This window comes from Andrographis paniculata, unplaced genomic scaffold, assembly GCF_009805555.1.
Source record: "Andrographis paniculata isolate CXL003 unplaced genomic scaffold, ASM980555v1 Contig37END, whole genome shotgun sequence".
Taxonomy (NCBI): Eukaryota; Viridiplantae; Streptophyta; class Magnoliopsida; order Lamiales; family Acanthaceae; genus Andrographis; species Andrographis paniculata.
Genome location: NW_026137570.1, coordinates 5,973,408 through 5,987,046, shown reverse-complemented (window position 1 = coordinate 5,987,046; position 13,639 = coordinate 5,973,408). Strand labels below are relative to the sequence as shown.

Here is a 13,639-nt window from a genome sequence, read left to right as displayed (position 1 = left end):
TAGTATAAATTAATTTATTTTTTTAATGATTGGATTGAATTTTAATTATTTGTATCTCTCTTAAAAAATCAAATATTTTTTATCCACATTTAAAAATATGATTAAAATATATAATTATTTTTAAAAAATAAATAAATTATGTTAAACGAAAAAAAAATTTGATATTTTATGTAAGTCTGAGGAAGTATATAATACTTTATATTGCCAACTCACATCCAATTTCATATCTACCAAATTTTAGATAATGAGGTGCTGGCTTGGCGGTGCACGGAGTGAAATTGTGACCATGAGTTCGAATATAAAAACTCAATTTCAAAACTTAAATCAAACAGACTTTTGTTTCGAACTTTAATATGCCTTTTCCAATTTGATCAATTATTCATTTCTTTGAGATATATATTATGCCTTGTGATGATCCTGAAAAGATATATATCTATTCTTATATATTCATAAGAACTAATTTTTTTATTTAGTACACTTAGAATATATGTTTTAATTTTTTAAAAATAAATGGAGCATGTAATATATATTCTCATAATAATTCCAAATTCAAGAATGGCAATTGGGGTTCCAGTAATAGCATAACTTTTGTCAATTATTACAAATATTTTGTTTTATAACGTGGGAACCCACAGCTGCTACCCGAAAGTGCGCAACGGTAAAACTCCCGACCAAATCTAATACCCTGAAAATTAGGCCGAAAACATATACTTAAGTTGTACTGTGAATTATGGTCCCAATAAGGTAGAAATGGGTGGACAGTAACAGTGGAAACGTGGAGCTACGTACACACTACATATTATCTAACTTAACCTTTATTTCTCAAATCAACCAACAGTTAATTATTCTTCTTAATAGATTTAAAAAAAAATAAAAATAAAAATCTAACAGCTAATTCAATGGTTAATTGCCAAATACGTTCTAAAATGACATTGTTTGAAAATTGTTAAGGGTTTTTTTTTTTTTTTTAATTCCATGTCAGCATGCTCCCAAGATCGAACTTAGGTCATAGCTCACTATAAGAAAATATCATTTTTGTAACGAAATTTTTTTGTTTTTAAATCCACTTTTTCCGTTACCAATAATATTAGAGACGGAATTAATGATGGAATTACATTAGCTACGTGATCTTTAGGGCGAAATTCCGTTACAAATATACTTTTTTTTTGTAGTGGCCCCATGCAGATTTTTTTTTTAATGATGTGAGAATTCTATTTTTCGAATGCGCTCTGAATAATCTTGATCAAATCTAATAGTTTACAAATTAAATCGACATGATAAATTATATTAAACAAACCATGTGTAGCAGAGATAAGTTGGTCATCAAGTTTGAATGCAAAGACATTAATTATTATTATTTCAAAATATTTTTTCTCTCTATAAATTAATTAAGCTAAATATGATTTTTAAAGTAGCAAATTTTTACTCATGAATTAATTACAAGCTAGATATGGTAACTTCTATATTACAACAATAGGTCTCTCGTTCCAAGTTTGCTTAAACTTGTAAGTGAAATTGAAGTTTCGAATACAAAAATACACTATTTATTATATATTATGTAGTTTTTCGACAACGCAACTAATGAAGCCATTATTCTCACATACATCATTTGAATATGCAATAATAGAACATCGTATCAAAATCTAGATTCTAACAAAATACAAACATAATACGATTAAGAATTAATCACATATATAGCGAGGTCTAGTTAAGGTGATGCATTTGCCCCAGCTTGTGGTGATTTGTTTTTGAACAAAATCGGATCGGTCAATGGGCGTTGAGTGTTGAGATGATGAAGAAGCTGACATGACGACAAGATCGTGCCGTCAACATTACAACTATTTTGGCGATATGTTAGTTAAAGTGCTGATTTGAGAAATTTCAAAATAGCACGCGTAAAATATAAAATGGTAAATTATATAGCATCACCCCTTGTGTTTTAATAAAAATGCACAAAAATACGTTATATTTTATTTATTGCATGAAACTCTCTTGTGTTAATATAAAGTTTGCACGAAACTCTATTTTTTGTCCAAAACTGATGTAATTTAGTTCTAAATAAAGACTTAAATTACTCATTTTTTATACAAATAAAAAATTAAAATATGTTAAATATTCCTTTGTAAATAAAATAAATAAATAAATAAATAATTGATTACTCCCTCATTTTATAATTTTTTTGAGACAAATTGTTATCTAATTTTTTACAAAAACTATAAAAATAAATGATTGAGAAATTACTTATTTATTTTATTGAAAAAAATTATTTAAAATATTTTTTATTTTTTATTTGTATAAAATTTGCGTAATTTAGATCTTTATTTAGAACCAAACATAAGTTTTGGACAATGAGGGTGTTTCGTGCAAATTTTACATAACACAAGAGGGTTTCACACAATAAATAGAACACATGGTGTTTTTATGCATTTTTACTAAAAAACACAAGGGGGTGTTATATAATTTATCTAGTATAAAAACAGTACATATCTCTATTACACACAACATATGTTGTTTGTAATTAAGACGTGATGTTTATTCATAATTACAGCGTGTGTTGTATCAAAGTATGTAATATGCTAAAATCAATTGTTGCATATGTTGTCAGCGTCTATATCATGGGCTGTTAAATCATATGTTATGTTTATATTATATTAATATAGATGATTTATCGTCGATAGCTGTTCAGTACAATACTGAATTTTAAATTCAACATTGTAGCTGCCGTCGCTTGTTATATATGTTAATTATTGCAATGTTACATCAGGACATGGACTAATTTATGTTTGTTAGATTTTATAAGATATATCTCAATACCTTGTTAGATGATATGTCTGGAAATGGTTGTTTTGATGGAAAGGACCTCTGAAAATCGACTAAAATGTGTCGATACTTGGAAAGTGATTTCTGATCAGCATAGGCAGCAACCATGAAACTTAAGGAAAACATTAATGCCAGAAGTAGTATTGTCTTCATGGTTAGAACAAAACCCTAATGTCCAAAGAGGATATGTATTATTAATGGACGATGGAATTTATATATTATATATATATATATATGTATATATATTCTAATAGAGAGGATCAAAGAATGAAAGTAAGGATGGAATACAAATTACCTTATAATTATTTACTTGCAGCTTCGATGATTAATATTCCAGATAGACCAACACATCAATTTTAAGACATTATATATATATATATATGTATGTATATGGTGAAGATTAATAAAATCACTTTGTAATTAATTTGAAACAAATGTTTAGCACATTGTTAGTGCAGCACTGATATATCACTAAAAATTTCTAAGTAGCCATTAAGTAGTGCTCATTAGTCAATTCTCCACTACCTCAGATTTTGACACCGATTTTGTTTGCAGATTTGGATTTTGAGTTAGGTTTTGAATATTAAAAATTTTGAATTGAAATAGTTGTATGATGTGATACAAATAGGTGTTGATGTGATGTTTTGAATGTAAAATTGATTTTTAGAATAATATAGAAAATGAAAAATAGGTGTTTAATGTAATTTTTTGGAAAAAAATTTTGAATGAATAATGAATTTTTTGTAAAATCTCTCAAACAAACACACCCTTGAAAGATTTTCTTATTAAAAAAAAAAAAAAAAAGGAACATAATTTTACTAATAAAATGAAGACCCAATACGAAAAGAAACAAGTTGTCTGGGGCATTGGATTTTAAATATACTATTTATCCCATTCAAATCAAACACCTATTTTTCATTTTTTATATTATACTCAAAATCATTTTTTCATTCAAAACATCGCATCAACCCCTATTTATATCACATATACAACTATTCAAATTCAAAATTTTTACTATTCAAATCCCAACTCAAAATCCAAACCTCCGCACAAACACACAATAGATTAAAAAATCTAAAACCCAAAAGAAATAAACTTAAAAGAAAGACTTTGTATTAAAGAAAAAAAAAAAACACACACACACACAAAACAGACTAAAAATTAAGCAAATTGCATTAGGTTCGAGATCAATGATTACCTAGGTATATGTTGGCTTCATTGAGATTCTTGGCTCTTCTTAAAAAAACTAATTCTTTGTGTTAAAATACTTTATCGAAATTAGAAAATTGCATTATAGATTATCAAAATAAAAAGTCTATACATAAGTACTATAAAACAAACTCGATGAATCAAATCTAAATGACATAATCTGATAAATATAACCAAATCTAAATTTAAACATATTTTATCTTTCAACACTTTGTTATATTTTTTTATCATATCACTATATATATATATATAGCTAAATTGCATTGTAATAAAATTCGTCGACACAATATATTATATTTTTCTTGTGAAATATATATATATATATATTAAATGAGACTATGTTTACGTATAAGGTATAATGTCACTGTTAGAATATTGATTGGAGATTTATCAGCATCATATTAATTGTTCCAATCAACAAATAAATATTCTATATATAGTATATGAAAATATAAAAAAATTCACATATTGTATAAAGTATTAGTATGTGCTGTCAATTATATTCTATGCATAGTGTAAATTTATATTTAATACTTCCTCCGTCTATTTACAATGTTTACATTTACTTTTGGCGCGGTGTTTAAGAAATAATAGTATTTTAATTATAGTGAGTAGTTAAAAGTAGTGTAATGACATTTTTGCCTTTACTTTTTTGTATAAACGTAATGATGTGATGTAAAGTAAAGCTATTTGTGAAAAAAAGTAAGGTATTTAATGAAATGTTAACTTTGTAATTGGACACCCCAAAATAAAAATATGTAAACATTATAAGTGGACGGAGGAAGTACATTGAATTATATATATTATTGTGTTATTAGAAAAATGATCAGCACCGTAACCGCCCGCGTGTAACTTGTATATTTGCTCGATCGAAAACTCTTCACGTACGCCAATAGATGCATGACACTCGAAAAAGAAATGAAGCATGATTAAATTTATGTCTCATGGTAGGAGACAATCCTCTCTGGCTTAAACTTAAATACTTATGATCGATGTGGATGGTGCCTACATTTAAATGTTTGGATATTTTATTTTATTTTATTTTATTTTTGTCTCTTTAAAATAAATTAATACACATGCTCACAATTTCATTCTTGCATACATAATATAGTGCTTTCTTTTGCCAACTCACAGTCCCACCCAACTTGCTCTCCACCAACTTAATTTATTACTATATTATATTTATATTAATTTAGGGTCTCTTTCGTTTGATGAGTTTGAAAAAAAAACTTAGTTTGAATTTGGTATGAAAATAATATTTGATGTGATATTTTTTTGAAAAAAAAAATGTACAGCATTTTTTTTCGGAGAATGCAGAATCCAAATAATAAAATTTTGAAAAAATTGACTAAAGAATTAGAATATATGTACACAAAGTTTATATGTATATTCACGGCAAATTAAAAATTTGCCGTGAATATACATATAAACTTTCAATAGATAATTTATTATAAAATACATTATATTGTTAAAATATATTTAGAAGTAATATATTATATTTATGATAGTTGTCTTATTTGAGAGATTCGTAGGTGTAGACATAAAAAATATATGTCTAAATTCAATTAAATATCATGTATTTTGGAAGAAAATAAAATTCCAATAAAATAAATATATGCTATTTAATTATACACATATGTTAATTTTTGTACAATAAATATTAACCATTAATGTAAAAATCAACTTAAAATTGAAGATATCATACAAATATTACGTGCATAAATAGCGCCATAATAAATTTGGCACCAAAATAAATTAATCTTGTCAATAAAGGAAGTATATAAATTAATATATTCCCAAAAATGACAATGATATAAAGATCTTGACGAGAAAGAAATGTGCACAATCAAATTCGTCGAAGAATGAAAAACAACATCTGATGAAAAAGAAAATATTATAAAATCTTCCTATTGACCAATCAAAACGCGCCACGTGGCACCATCCGAAAAGGAAGCCAAGACTACCACTCCCCTATAAATAGGAGTCATGGCCAATTCAATTGGGACACCGAAGTTACATCGAGGATTCAAGCAAATGGGTAAATCTCTAGATTCTCTTTGTATTGTCCTTCATGTTCTTCGTGTCCTTCGAAGCGTTCTTCGTCGAAAGTCACTGATTTGGAAAAATGATCCAATATTGGTTGACGAATCGTTGGAGTTAACGTTCTTCGTCGTATGTCTGAGCAGAGGAAGGATCAAAACTCCCAAAGCCGTTGAAGGATCCTTCAAAGCCAAGGAAGAGCCTCCCAAGTTCATCCCAAAGCTTCAGGGTGTTCGTTGAGTTCTTCGTCAAAAGCATCAACCAGCCCCTCTTCGATCCAAAAGTCAAAGGGACACGGCTTCCAAAAGTGTTATGGAGCACCAAATCTACCTCCTCAAAGATCAAAAACGTGAATCGTCCAAAGAGGACATCGAAATCAAAATTTAAGGATCAAATCGCCCGCACGGAGACTAAAGTCTTCTAAAAGAGGCAAAGACAAAGCAAAGATCAAACCATCGGATCATCTAAAGAAGACATCAAATCTAAAGCCGACGATCAAATCGCCCACACGGAGACCAAAGCCCTCCGAAATGCGGCAAACCCAAAGCAAAGATCAAAGTTTTGGATCGTCCAAAGAAGACATCAAATCCAAAGCCGATGATCAAATCACCCACACGGAGACCGAAACTCTCCAAAAGGCGGAAAAGGCAAACCAAAGATCAAAGCCGCGGATCGTCCAAAGAAGACATCAAATCCAAAGCTGAGGATCAAAATCGCCCGCACGGAGACCAAAGTCCTCCAAAAGCGGCAAAACCAAAGCAAAGATCAAAGTCGCGGATCGTTAAAAGAATACACCAAATCTAAAATTGAGGATCAAATCGTCCGCAAGGAGACCAAAACTTTCCAAAATGCGCCAAAGACAAAGCAAAGATCAAAGCCTCGGATCGTCTAAAGAAGACATCAAATCCAAAGCCGATGATCAAATCGCCCACACAGAGACCAAAGTCCTCCAAAAGCGGCAAAGCCAAAGCAAAGATCAAAGCTCCAGACCTCCAAAGAAGCCATTGAATCCAAAGCTGACGATCAAATCGTCTACACGGAGATTGAAGCTTTTCAAAAGGCGGAAAAGGCAAACCAAAGATCAAAGTTGCGGATCGTCGAAAAAAGACATCAAATCCAAAGTCTATGATCAAATCGCCCATACGGAGATAAAAGCTCTCCAAAATATGGCAAAAGTCAAATTAAAGATCAAAGCCTCGGATCGTCCAAAGAGGATATCAAATCCAAAGTCGACGATCAAATCGCCCATACGGAGACCAAAGCTCTTTAAAAGGCAGCAAAACCAAATCAAAGATCAAAGCCTCGAATCGTCCAAAGAGGACATCAAATCCAAAGCCGACGATCAAATCGCCTGCACGAAGACCAAAATCCTCTGTGAATGGAAATTCCCCTAAGTTATTTTGGCATATGAACTAATGGTGCCTTAATTTCTGCAGCAAAGACTTTCCAAAGACAAAAGGCATATTTGAGGAAAGATCAAAACATGGAAACTCACTCCTTCCATTTCGGTGCAAAGGGAAATTAATGTGGAATCTTTTATTTCAGGAATGTGAGTGATTTACTTAACCGGATATGGTTGAAGATTAATGATGAGCGATTTGGAGATCATACTTTAGAAAGAAGAATATTGAGTGAAGTTCTAACGCTCTATCCATATCGATTCTCCCTAGTTTGAATTAGTTTTTCACAGAAAAATTCGTCGGAGAGGTCGACGGTGATCGGAGTTAAAGGAGTTTCAACCGGAAAGGATGATCAAACTATGAGCGGCTCTGCTATATGGTCGTTGTCAGTACGCGTTTGTGCAACGTGAACTTGTGAGGTATTTTCCAAGGTAAACCATGATAGGAGTTTGGGTTGAAGGAGTTGTGATTGTTTATACTCTGTAATCAGCACTGATTAGTATAATATCTCATGGATTGAAATCCCCGGATGTAGATTGGTTGATAATCGAACTGAGTCAACAAACATCTTGTCTCATATGTTGTTTTGTGTTCTGCATTTTATTTGTTGTCAAGGGGTTGTTTTAATTGTGAACTGGTCACGGTTTGGGAGTTGGCCCTTTGTTGGTATTCGAAGGAGATTGTTCGATAAATCACCATCCCAACACCCTTCAAAGTTTGGCAATGTCAAACCGAAGACCAAATCTCTTTGGATCAAAGAAGCCATCAAAAACCAAATTGGAAAATAAATCGACCCGAAAAGATAATCAAATAACCCATTTAGAATTTGTACAAATTTTGTATTTATTAAAAATAATACCATTTTTTGTCTACAGTAAAATTCTTAATTACTTTATTAGCGATTTGTATATATCTATAAAAATATACGTATTCTTATAATTAAAATAGAAAATTTCAATATTGTATTCTAGTGGTTATAAACTTGCATAGACTTTTGTATTATTTATTAAAAAAAAATCAAAAAAATCTCTTTTAATAGATATTTTTGAACTTTTGTCAATATTTATAAAAATATCATATAAAAAAAATTCTCACAATATATAATATATATATATATTTACTAATAAAACAAATTAAAACTTTAAAACATCCAAAAAAAATTTACATAAACAGAATAAAAATAATTAAGTAAATAGATCTAAAATATGCATGTGTTTTGCAGTGTTGGCTTCTCTGGGGCGAAGAGCAGTCATTGAATTATTGATGAGTGGTCCAGATCAGAAATTAATGTTTCGAATTTTCATAATCCTTTTCAATTTATTCAATTATTCATTTCATGAGATATATATATAAATATAAATTATGCCTAGTGATGATCCTGACAATATATATTTATATTCTTACATCATTCATAAAAACTATCAGTAAACTTAAGATAAAAGTATATTACGTCTGTCCCGTAACAAAGTATTCATTTTTTCATTTTAGTCTCTCCATAACAAAGTATCAATTTCATTTTTTTACTAACTATACTATCTACCTAACATTACAAATACTCTTACAACTTACAATATATTACACAAATGTCATTACTTTTATATCACACATACTAATAAGGATATTTTAGTCATTTTTATTTTATTTCTTACTATATCTTAATATAATACCAATATTTCTAAAATTATATATAAAAAATAATTAAATATTTAGTTTCGAACTAGAGGGAGTACTATTTTTTAATAATTTTAAAAACAACTGGAGCATAATATATATTTTCATAATAATTCCAAATTGAAGAATGGCAATTGGGATTCCAGTAATGGCATAAGTTTTGTCAATTATTACAGACATTTTGATATGTACATAAATTAGTCGCAGTGTGAATTATGGTCCCAAGAAGACAGAAATGGGTGGCCAGTTACAGTGGAGACGTGGAGCTACGTATATGCATTAATTAATTTACCCTTTCTTTAGTTAAAGCACCCAATATTTCTTTTAATTTAATTCATACCCCTCCAATTAACCTATGAAGATATTACTATATTTTATGCTAGTATTTAAACTCGTGCAATATACATAATTAAAATATTTTAAAAAATAATAATTAAAATATAAATAATTATTATTTTAAAATAATGTTGTATTATATATGTATATTTAAATATTAATTTTTATTTGAGAAAAATTAAAATAATTAATTATATTTATTATTAATTTTTTATTTTTTATTTCAGTGTAGATATAAATGAATAAAGTTATTATCTACTTACTTTTTGCATAATACATTTCAAATAAAATTATTATTCCCTTTGTCTAAATTAAAAGAGACAAAATAGCTGGACAAAGATAGTATTAGATAATTAAAATACTAATGCAAAATTATAAGATTGCATAATCTGTCCAAATAAAATATACAAATCAAGTTATTAATGCAAAAAAAAATGAAAATAAAAATGAAATTGAATTACTTATCATTTTTTTTTATATATACTCTTCTTCTTTTATGTACTGTAACAAATAACACATTATAATATATACAAAGTATGTATAAATATATGTAATAAAAATAAAACTTATTTTTAAAATTTAATTTTATATTGCAGATATTTAAATAAGTAAATTATCAATTTAAAATACTCTCTTTGTCCTATATCTGTATATTAATTTGTTTTTTATACGGAGTTTTAGAAATATTAGTATTATATTGGAATAAAATAGAAATAAAAGTAAAAAGACTAAATTAACCCTATTAATATTGTATGATATAAATGTAATGATGTTTGTGTAATATATTGTAAATTAAAAGACTATTTGTAATGTTAGGTAGATAGGACAATTAAAAAAAAATAAAAGAAATTGATACTTTGTTATGAGACAGACCAAAATGGAAAAATGAATAGATTATTAATGGACCGAGGGAGTATATAAAATTATTAGTAGATAATCATATAATACTGATTCAAAATTGTAAAAATTACAAAAATATATCAAATAATTATTGTATTATGTGTTACCTTATTAGATCGTGATTTATCTGAAAAACAAATAAAATAGAAAATATTTGTAAAATATATTAAAAATAAAATTTATCCAGAATTAATTAACCAAATCTAAAAATAAAAGCAATTTTGTCATAAAGAACACATTTGAAAATAAATGTAGTACGGGTAGAAGAGAGAGACACCAAATCATTGCCGAGCTTTTGTCGGACTTTCAATACACCTTTCCGAAATCCAACGCCAGAGAGTAATCGCCCATATTTTGATTTTGCTAAATTGTTGAGAGAATACATATGTGTATTCGTATTGCAAAGATACACAAATTGAATTAAAAAAAAAAAAAAACAAACTAAATTAAGAAACTATCCCATTATCTCATTATTTAAAAAAAAAAATTATAATTGAGTAACTGAAAATTATATCTATATATATATATGTTTTGAAAAAGTGTGGACCACACCCTTATGCTATAGTTACACCTTGTGCTATAGTGTTATATATATATATATATATAATATGATTATCTGATCAACTTATCATTGCATTAAATAAATGAAGTATTTTGTTAAATCATTATATGTTTTTGTAATATTATAATTATGTTATTGTTTGACTAAAGCTATTTTATGTTTTTTAAGATTTTTAAAAATTAAGTACTCATTTTGTTAAATCATTATATATTTTTGTAAGTTTATAATTATGATATAGTTTCTAATATATATATGGATTTTTTTTTAATTTGGTTTTGACAAGAGATGAAAGTTATTATATTTTAAGATTTTAAAAAATATTAGTCAGCTTGTTCCACTTATCATTGTTTATCTTTCTATTTGTCAGTCTCACTTATTTTGTCACCTTTTTTTTTAAAAAAAAAAAATTATATATTTTAATCTTATTTTAAATTTTTAAATTTATATTTTCTAAATTTTAATTAGACTAATTAGTTATTTTAATTTTAATCAATAATTATTTTTATTATAAAATAATTATTTTCACTAATACATTTTTAATTATATACTAATTGTATCTTTCTAAATTTCCGTATTTACAGTAAAGCGGACATGGTATCCGAGACGGAGAGAGTAATATATAATTATCACAATTTCATATAAAAAATTATAAAATATTAATTTGCGACTCGTACATACATGGTATAGTTCATGTAAATTTTGAAACTTATATATTTAAATAATTTATCTTGATGAAAATTATCTTGTAGAAAAAATACAAAAATTCTTGAGTCAAATATTAATATAAAATTTGTTATATAACGATTTTTTAGTAGTGAGTGTTAGGAAAAGCTTGAGAAGAGGAATAAGACGATTACAATTTTCTGGATTGTATATTCATTCAATTGGGAATGAGATTACAAAACAATATATACAATATAACAAACTAACAGAGAAGGAATCTTACAAAGGAGACCTTTACAAACAAGATGAGTCTGGACCTATTCCACAAAGAAATATAAAAAAAAAAAAAAAGCTCAAATAAATACATATACATATTCTTCGTCCAACTTAGTCTTCTTCTTTGCCAGAACTTTGATAAGTGGCTTATGCACTTGATTCTTGACACTTTCCCTTCGAGCCAAGTGTGTACATACACAGCTTGAAGTGAAAGTTCTTGAACATGGGACCAGACAAAGCTTTTGTAAAACTGTATGCAATTTGCAACTTACTACAAATATGCAATAGAGAAAAGAATCCTTGTAGATAATGATGCCAAACAAGATGGCACGAAATTTCTAAGTGCTTAGTTCGCTCATGAAACACTGGGATTCCTCATTGTATGAAAAGCTGACTGATTATCACAATGTAATGGAATAGCTTGAGTGACATGAATATGTAGTCTATGAAAAAGATATGATACCCAAATGAGTTCACAAGTAGTTGTACTCATGCTTTTGTATTCAGCCCCTGTAGAGGAGACAGTGATGGTTGATTGTTTCTTGGCTTTCCAAGAAATGAGATTGATTCAAGAAATATATAGTAACCTGTGATGGATTTTTTAGAATTTGGGCAAGTTCCCCAATCAGCATCACAATAGGCCTCTAAGTGTAGAGATGAATTTGAGCTGAATATAAGACATAGATTTAGAGTACTTTTTAGATATCGTAGGAGATGGGTGGCTGCCTTCCAGTGAGCAGTGGAAGGGTTGTCCATAAACTGACTTAATTGTTGAGTAGCAAATGCTACGTCTGGCCTAGAGAAGTTAAGATACAACAACCTATCTACCAATCTCCTATATTATGTTGGATCATCAAGAGTTTCACCGTCGGTTGAGGAAAGCTTTAGTCCAGAAGGCAAAGAAGTGAAGGTGGACTTGGCATCTAACGTTTTCATGTCATCAAGAATGTAAAAAATGTACTGCTTATGGGATAAGGCTATCCCTTCATCCAACTGCACAATCTCTATTCCAAAAAAGAAATTAGCATCACCCAAGTCCTTTATTGTGAAAGCTTGATGAAGATAGACTTTAACCTCTTGTATAAGATTTAGGCATGACCATGTCAGGAGGATATCATCTGCATATACAGTTAGAACCAACACAACTATTTCATGATATTTGATTAAGAGACAATTGATCATGTGAAGATTTATCAAAGCCAAACTTAGTCACTTTTTCAGCAAGAGTTTTGTAACCAAACTCTAGGGGCTTGCTTAAGGCCATAGAGGGACTTCTCGAGCCTGCAAACTTGATCAGAATTAGCAAGATAACTAGGTGGGGGTTTGAGGCAAATTTCTTCTTGTAATTCTCCATGCAAAAAGGCATTGTTGACATCCACTTGTTGAATACTCTATGCTTTTGTGATGACAACTGCAATGACTACTCTCATAGTTACACTTTTAGTAACAAAGGCAAAGCATTCATTAAAGTCAACTCCATATTTTTTAGGTACCTTTTATCCACCAGTCTTGCCTTGAATCTGTTGATAGTGCCATCCTTATTCCTTTATATTATATACATCCACTACATACAATTTTCTTCTTGTCTTTTGGTAAAGAGGTTAACTCCCAAGTCCCATTAGCTTCTAGTGCTTCAATTTCTTCTGTCGTGGTTACTACCTAATGAGGCTTTTCAGCAGCTTCAGCATATGTGAGTGGCTTAGCCCCTTCATTTTCAAGAAGATTAACCTTATAGCATAGATACTCATTCATCCAACAAAGC

General features: G+C 28.7%; 1 long non-coding RNA gene across 1 annotated transcript; it reads right to left on the bottom strand.

Annotated features, from left to right (window-relative positions):
* Positions 1-1,567: 1,567 nt before the first annotated feature.
* Positions 1,568-3,178, bottom strand: LOC127250636 (uncharacterized). Its single transcript, XR_007838711.1, has 3 exons — positions 3,116-3,178; positions 2,815-2,988; positions 1,568-1,801 (listed from the first exon to the last, which is right to left on the bottom strand). It is a non-coding gene; the product is annotated as an uncharacterized LOC127250636 (long non-coding RNA).
* Positions 3,179-13,639: the final 10,461 nt, after the last annotated feature.